Source organism: Tupaia chinensis, unplaced genomic scaffold (genome assembly GCF_000334495.1).
Source record: "Tupaia chinensis unplaced genomic scaffold, TupChi_1.0 Scaffold000688_1, whole genome shotgun sequence".
NCBI lineage: Eukaryota > Metazoa > Chordata > Mammalia > Scandentia > Tupaiidae > Tupaia > Tupaia belangeri.
In genome coordinates, this window is record NW_006160211.1 from 108,266 (window position 1) to 116,830 (window position 8,565).

Sequence of the window (8,565 nt, forward strand, 5' to 3'; positions counted from 1 at the left end):
AAAGTTCATCCTAGCAGGTTTATCCCTTTCAGACAGAGGCAAACCTACCTATATGAGACCCAAGAAGTAAGTTCAGTGCAGCCTCCATGAAATACTGAGGAGCAAGGCTTCCCTAATATTGGAAGGTGGCCCTACGTACGCAGTTAGGGAGAGAGGTATGCCCGCTTCTTGTGGCCCGAAGAGTATATTGGACATGTCTGTCCTTTTGAGGGGAAGGTTGGCCTTGCAAAGATGATCCAGGAGGAGGCCAGATGCCAGCCATGCCTTTCTGATCCAAAAAGGGCTTGTGTACCGCCCCATAATTTCTTGATGGGGGTCAGCCCTATAGATCCAAATGCACCCTTAGCAAGGTTGCCCTGGAGGGGTCAGAGCCTAGATGTGCTTTTCAGAGTTAAGCAGGGCTTGTGTACTTACCTGTAATTTTCCGGGATGAGTCAGCCCACTGCACTCTAGTGCATCTCTGGTAAGTTCAACCAGCAGAGGCCAGAGGCAAATCTACAGTGAAAATCATGCAGCAAATCCTGTGCAACCTGCATGAAATCCTCAATGGCAAGGTTACTTCAAGGCCAGAATGTGGCCTTGTGAAGGCAATCAGGGAGAGGAAGTGTACCCATTCTATGTGGCCCAAAGACTCTCTTGGATCCCTTTGACCTTTTGGATGGCAGGTCATGCCCAAAACCAATACAGCCCTGGAAAAGGAGCCAGATGCCAGCTGTACTTTCTAGATCAAAGCAGGGTTTGTGTATCTGCCTATAATTTCTAGGGATGAGGTTTCCCATCAATCTGAGTTATGAACCCAGTAAATCCATCCAAGAGGGCTTTAGGCAAGCTAATCTGTGAGACCCAGCAAATAGTCTTTTGTGGCCTGTATTGGAATACCTGGTGCTCAGGTTACCTTAAAGAACTGAATCAACCCTAGGAAGGTTGTGCAAGAGGGCAAACATCCCTGTCTGACCTTCACCAGTGTTTGTTCCCTGTAAACTCCTAGAATTCAACAGGCTGATCCAGTTCATGCCAAGAGTTGGGTGGCTGATTCATGTACTCCAGGAGCAGAAGGTGGTATGAGAAAGTGCCCAATCTCTGACTTTAGACCAGAGGAAGATTTCTGGTGCCCTCCTTTCTGTCAGGAGACTTTCCCCTTTCCTCTGTCCACACTTACAATTCAGGTAGGTCCAGAAAAGCTGTGCTGTGGTGGCCTCAGTTGGGGGAGGTAGTCACTCCCCATGACTTGTGTCTGAAGGGAAAGAAAGTGCAAGCCTGCCCTGCCCACCAGTCAAGGGGAAGTGCACAGATTCCTCAGTCTCTGTTGAAAGAGATCCTCTCACACTCCATTCTCTAGTGGGAGAGGCAAAACACACAGCTCTTCAGTGTGTGTATTGGGGGTGAGAGAGCAGGCAACACAGCATCAGGCTTTAGTCTTTGTGGGTGTCCACCCCAGTTTTCCCTAATCATAGGTCTTCTCTGCATTGTGTCCTATGCTTCTGCCAGATGACATCAGATTGCAGGGATGTTAGAGTGCCTGTTGCAATTGCAATCCAAGCTCCATCTGTTGGCCAACTCCCAAGATGGTGCCAAGCTCTTTGGGCTTGGAGTGAGGTTGGAATGGGAGCTGCAAAGTTTTCTCTGAAGTGGGATATTGGTATACTTCCCAACAATGTTTTAACTCCATACTTGCTTTGTTGTTTTTCTGCAGATGAGGAATTTTTGAGTCCAAGGTAGGAGTATGGAATTTGATGTTCCAGAGGAGAGGTCCTCTCACTACTCCCAACCCTGTGGCTGGAGAGGGCTCTGGTGATTAATTTTCTTTACATTTCCAATTAGAAAGCCTGTACTCCAGAAGCACCTGTAGTTTTTCTTGCACTTTATCAGTCTCATCTCATTCCTCTGCTGTAAATATAGGCATTTATTAAACATTTTTAGCCTTTGTTCTTTTTTTTTTTTTGAGAGGTTTTCGCTATAGGGCGCATGCGCTCTCCAGACAGACAGAGAGAGAGACATAGAGACAGAAAGTGAGAAATCACCCCCCAGGGGGGATAGTCACGCTGCAATCCCTTCTCCATTATCCTCTCAGGGTCTTGGGCACGCACGCACACACGCCCAGCATGAGTTTTAAGCCACCGGGTACGGGACGCAAACCGCAGTCGACTACGTGGGGGTCCAGCGACATAGCCGTTAGGCTAACTGCTGGTTCCCTTAGCCTTTGTTCTTAGACAGATGCCACAGTAGGCATTTCTAGTCAACCATCTCACCTCCTCTCTCTGTTAATAAACTTTAAATAGCACAAATATTTAAGTATTTTAGAAAATAATGTACTCTATGAAGATGTTTATATCTTGACTTTTTTTTGGACATTAGCACAGGGAACCTGATTTTTAGTATGATTTTTTTTAACACCTAAAGATTTAGTGAATATATATTCAGCATTTTCTAAGGGGTTTTATAAGAAATAAGAATGAGCAAAATATACCTCATTTTCAGTTTCCAGAATTTTGTTTCCTAAAGAGAGGTACTAGAAACAGAGATACACTACTTTATAGTGAGAAGTCAAACATATTCCTTGAGAAAAATTAATAGTAAGAAAAAGTGAGTAGAAATTAGAGGAGCAATTAATAAACTAAAGTTAATTAACAACCAAATTCAGATAGAGATTTTTTTAATCTTGGGTCAAGTTCGAAGTTTCATACTTTAAGATAATTATGGGCTCACTTCTTCCCTTCCTCTTTTCACTCATATCCAAAATGGGTTCAAAGGTCGGTGTGCCAAAAGCAGTATCCAGCGTTCAAATGAAGAATCCAAAGCTAAGCACATTTTCAGTACCCCAGTGCAACTTTGTGAAATATTTTAATATGAATTTTACCTCAAAGATATGAGTTAAACTACATGCTAGTTTATTCTCTATATTATCTATCACTTTGTGTGTTATATTAGAGTTTTTGTTTATTTTGTTGACTTTTTTCCCTAGAAGCATAAGGTACAGGTATTATGCTGCATTTTAGTAAAATAGTGATTACCAGGAGTGGGGTAAGATTTGAGAGACAAGGAAGTAGGAAGATATTGGCCAAAGGTACTAGTTGTAGATATGTACAATAAATAAATCTAGAGATGTATGGTGGGATACAAAGACTATATTGTATTATATACTGGAAATTTGCTAGAAGAGTAGATTTTGGGTGACTTACCCACAAAAATACACAGTTAACTGTGAGTGGCTGGATATCTTTATATGCTTCCCTTTAGTAACCATTACAACATGTATTTTGAAACACCATGCTGTACATGTCAAATAAACACCATTTAAAAAAAAAAAAAAGACTAAACTGGGAGGCCAACAGATGGTGGTTTCATTGCTAGACTCCAACATGGCCAGCCCTGGTTTGAGTCCCAGCCCCAGTGGCTTGAAAATCACACCAGGTACATGTGCGTGCATGTGTGCATTCATGAGTGCCCAAGATCCCAGGATAATAGAAGAGAAGGGATTGTGGTGTGGCCATCTCCCTGGGAGGTGATTTCTCGGTTTCCTTCTCACTGTCTCTCTCTCTCTCTCTCTCTCTCTCTCTCTCTCTCTTTCTCTCTGGCAAGCACATATGCCTTAAGGAAAAAAAAACTCTTCTTGAAAAACAGAAATAGTAAACTGATATCACATTTCCTGTTTTTAACACTCAAAATAGATTTTCACAACATTTTCTTCTCACTTGAAGTTTAGTTTTGTTAATTACACACACTTATTCATTATGATTACAAAATCATAATTATGTCTAAGTGATTTGACAGTGGCACATCCCCATTATAAGAGTGTGAATTCTGAGCTTGTTTTCTGAACTATTAACCATCATTAGATACGAGAAATTACAGTCAATTTTCACTATGTTATCAAAAGTGTCACTCAAGGATTTAACAAATGCTTAGAAATGTATTTAGATCATAATCCAAACACCAGTTTCTTGGTGAATTTTCATTATATCAAAACAAATACAAGCTTCTGTGTGCAAAATCTTATGTTTATAAGTATGTACGTTTTTGATGTTATCATTAAAGTCTATTTCATCACATATTTAACACACAATTTGCACTCATGAAAATAATGTCTTATAAAGAATTGCTGATTTATTTGCTTGGGAAAAGAAATATGAATCATTAATTTGTAAAATTAGTTATTAGATTATATTTTGGTAATATTCCAAGCCAGAAGAATAGATTTTAATTTACTAAATATTTATTCATATGTCCATATCTGATAAAAGTTTCAAAAAATATATATCATATAAAGTTCTAGCCTTCTTTAAGAAAAATGATAAACTGATGTTTACAAAAATAAATCTGAGTGTAGCAACTAGCATTTTAAAGAGATGCTTTGTTTTCTAATATAAGATTATATTATTATGCAAAGTTATAAACAAAAGTTATAAACTTTATTTTAATCTGTAGGTAACAGATCAGTAAAGTACAATGTGATCTTAGTATCTTTTGATAGAAAAATTCCCCAGATTAATTTTTAAGTAATAACACTGTCTAAATAAAAGCTGTCACAGATGTTCATATCTCAAAGTTCTGGAAGGCAAATTGGTCAACTTACTAAATAAATGGCGACCACAATAACTCACTTCTACTAAAAAACAATCTTTATTTTGTCTTACAATTTTCTATTTACATTTCATTGTTCTACATCATAGTGGGGCGCATGGATTTTTCAAAGGATATGTGCAGTGTGTGATAATCAAATCAAGGATAATACCATATTCATTATTTTCAACAATGACCACTACAATTGAAATACATAGATAGATTGATAGATAGATTGATAAGCAATGTCCATCTTCTTCATTCAGTTGTGCTATGTTGTTCCACAACCAATTTGCTCCCATCTACCTGCATTCCAGTGTCTATTAAATTTTTTTTTGTTTCCCCCTGGTCATCTTCTACTCCCCACCTCCTGACAAATTATGCATGCTCTGGTATCTACACTTGTCATCTCTACTTCTGTGTTTTCAAATCTTTCCATTTCTCCCATGGAGTGCAGACATTAGGTCTATATCGAGTAATGACATACAATCTTTGTTTTTTACTAGTCTAGCTCATTTCACTTGGCATTGTATTTTCTGTATTCAACCACTCTGTATTGAACGACAAGATCTCATTGTCCTTTATGGTTTGGAAGTACTCTATTGTGTATATGTATCACATTTTTTTAAAATCCAGTCATCAGATGTTGGACACTTAGACTAAATCCATGTTACAGCTATTGTGAATGACACTGCAAAAAACATGGATGTTCAAGTGTCTTTCTGATAGGTGATTTCCTGTCCTGTGGGTATATACTCAGGAATGGGATTAGTGAGTTATATGGTAGTTCTATTTTAAAATGTCTGAGAAACCTCCATATTGTTTTCCACAGTAGCTGTGCTAATTTACACTCCCACCAACAGATCAGAAAAGGATTCCTTCTTCATCATGGCTTTCCCAGGACTTGTAGTTTTGTGTTTTGTTTTGTTTTGTTTTGTTTTTGATAATAGTCATTCTGACTGGTGATACATCATTGTAGTTTTGATTTGCATTTCCCTTATGATAAGAGATGTTAAATGTTTTTCATATTCATTTTGGTATTGGTGTGGCTTACTCTGAGAGCTTTCTGTTCAGATCAATTGCTCATTTTTTAAATTGGAGTATTAGTTTTTCTGAAGGTATACTGTTTGAGTTTTCCATGTATTCTGGTTATTAATACCTTACTTGAGGTATAGTTTGCAAATATTTTCTCGCATTCTGTGGGCTACCTCTTCATTCTATTTATTGTTTCCTTTGCTATGCAGAAGGTTTTTTTTACTTTGATGTAATACCACATGACTCTTTTTGGAGTGGTTGCCTACACTTTAGGGATCTTAGCTAAGAAATATTTGCCTATGCCAATGTCTTCAAATGTTTCCTCTGTGTTTCCCACAGTTTTATACCTTGAGGCTTTATATTTAGATGTGTGATTCATTGTGGGATTATTTTTTAATGGTGAGAGACAGGGGTCTGGTTTCATTTTTCTGCAGATGGATATCCAATTTTCCCAGCACTATTTGCTGAAAATGTTTTCATTTCTCCTCTGAGTTATCTTGTGTTTTCAATTGGCTGTACATTTCTGAGTTTATTTCTGGGTTCTCTATTATTTCATTGACTTATGTGTCTGTTTTTGTTCTAGTACATGCTGTTTTGAATATCACAATTTTTATAATGTGTTTTAAGGTCAGGTAGTGAGACACCATAAACTGTATTCTGAGCATTTAGTATTTTTAAATCAGTGATTGGATGGCGAGGATGTCAAACAGACTTTCAATGACACATTTACTAACAAAATATGGAACATGCTTCTAATGCTGTGAAAAAAAAGCATGAGTTGCAGGAATTGCATATACGGCCATCATTTCTTTATTGTCTGAATGGGCAATAGTGTTATTTACTGACTGTGTTACCTAAATCCAGTGAATCTCTGTATATTAAAGTAATGATTAAGATATTAATTTAGAGAATAAGAAATTATTTGTTGATTCTCCCCTGTAGGATATAAAATTTACTAGTTGCTCACTAGTTTAGTAAGAAGTTTATTGAGCTAGTTCAGTGTTGTTTTGTTCTTAATATCATTTTCAGGGGAAAAAAAGACTGAATCAATTCAACTGCCTAAGAATAAGTACGTTGGTTGCAAACTCAAAATGCAACAGATACCATTATTTTATTGCTTTTTGACATGCACATTAAGTTGGTAGATGAAGAGAGCACAATGCTGTTGTCCATTATGGGATGTATAATAAAAGAATCCTAGGGGCTGGCAGGTGACGGCGTGGTAGTTAAGGGCACTGGACTCCCACATAGTTAACCATGGTTCAAATCCCAGACCTGGCAGATTGCTTTCTTGCTTTCCTTTCCTCCCTCCCTCCCTCCCTCTCTATTTTTCCCTCTCTCCCTCACTTTCTGGTCAAATTAAAATAAATCAATAAAGTTAAATAAAATAATTTTTTAAAAAGGAATCTTAAATCCAACCTAAGATTGCATCAATATTAGATTTGCAGCATCAAGTAAAGGTGCATTTATGGGTAAGAACAAAATCAGTCAAGCTATCTCTTTTCCTTATTGACCAGATGTTTCTATTATAGTCCTGGAAAAGCACTTCCCCCTTCCAGGATACAGAAGTGTCAGCACCTCCCTGAGACTGTTAGGAGGAGCTAGCAAATACAATGAATCATCTAGTATGCAGACCTTATAGGATTTAACTAAAATCTCAAATCTGTCTTTCATTATTCATTCAAAAACTATGTATTGAGAACTTACTATTGTGTCAAGTCTTGTTCTCAGTACTTGGGATCCATCAAGAACTATACAAGGCTTGGGAACCAGCAGTTAGCATAATGGCTATGTCGCTGGATTCCCACGTAGTCGACCATGGTTCGCGTCCCGGACCCGGTGGCTTAGAACTCACGCCGGGGGGGCGTGTGTGCGTACGTGCCCAAGATCCCGAGAGGAGAATGGAGGAGAAGGGATTGCAGTGTGACCATCCCCTCTGGGAGGTGATTTCTCACTTTCGGTCTCTATGTCTCTCGCTGTCTGTCTGGTGAGTGCACGCACCCTATAGCGAAAATCTCTCAAAAAAAAAAAGAAAAAAGAACTATACAAGGCTCTGTTCTTTGGTAGAGCTTATAATCTATTGAAGGCAGGCAGTGAAGCAAACACTTGACATGAAATAAGTAAATTTTACGGTAAATCAAAAGGAGTTAAAAGCTACAGGACTATAAAACAAATTAGGGTAAGGGGAATTAGGAGGGCGAGAGATTGGATGAGGGTTGCAATTTCAAACACTGTGGTCAAGGTATTAAATAGTTCTCATAAAAAAGGTAGAACTGAGCAAAGATTTGGAAGGTGACAAGAGAGTGAGCTAGGCAGATATGCAGGGAAGAACATCCCAGGCAGAAGCAACAGCCAATGCAGAGACCCTAAGATAAAAACTAGCCTAACTTATTTGGCCCTAAGAAGCCCCTGCCTGATCATGTGGGCATCATGGAACCCAAAGATGAGATACTGCCTACCACCCCCATCTCAGAACAGAGGGATGGGAAGCCAGAGCCGCCTGCCATGCCCCAGCCAGTCCCCAGGGCATAACAGGGTCCTGGCAGCTGTATCGGGAGTCCGGATGTTACTCTGTAAAGACCTTTAATAAAATCTTACAAAAAGAAAAACAAACAAAACTAGCCTAACCTATTCTAGAGCAGCCAGAAGGTCACTGTGGCAGAAACAGCAGGAGTAGGGCACAGCCTTATATGTCATTGGCTCTCACAACTGCCCACTCCCTGGAGGGCCAAACCTCGGTCACAGTTCCCACTCATCTCCAGCACGGATCAGGTATGGAAGCTCTAAGCTCCACTTAGAGAAGTTTCAAGTCCCAAGTTCCTTTATCTCAAAAGTGCATGTTCTCACTTTTTACTGTTTTGGTTTTTTTATGGTATTTTCCTGTAGGATCATAAAACTGTAGAAAAGGTTGTTCATTTGTTGATTTTTGAAGTATTTCTTTTACTACTTTATATAATTTGTAGCCAAATA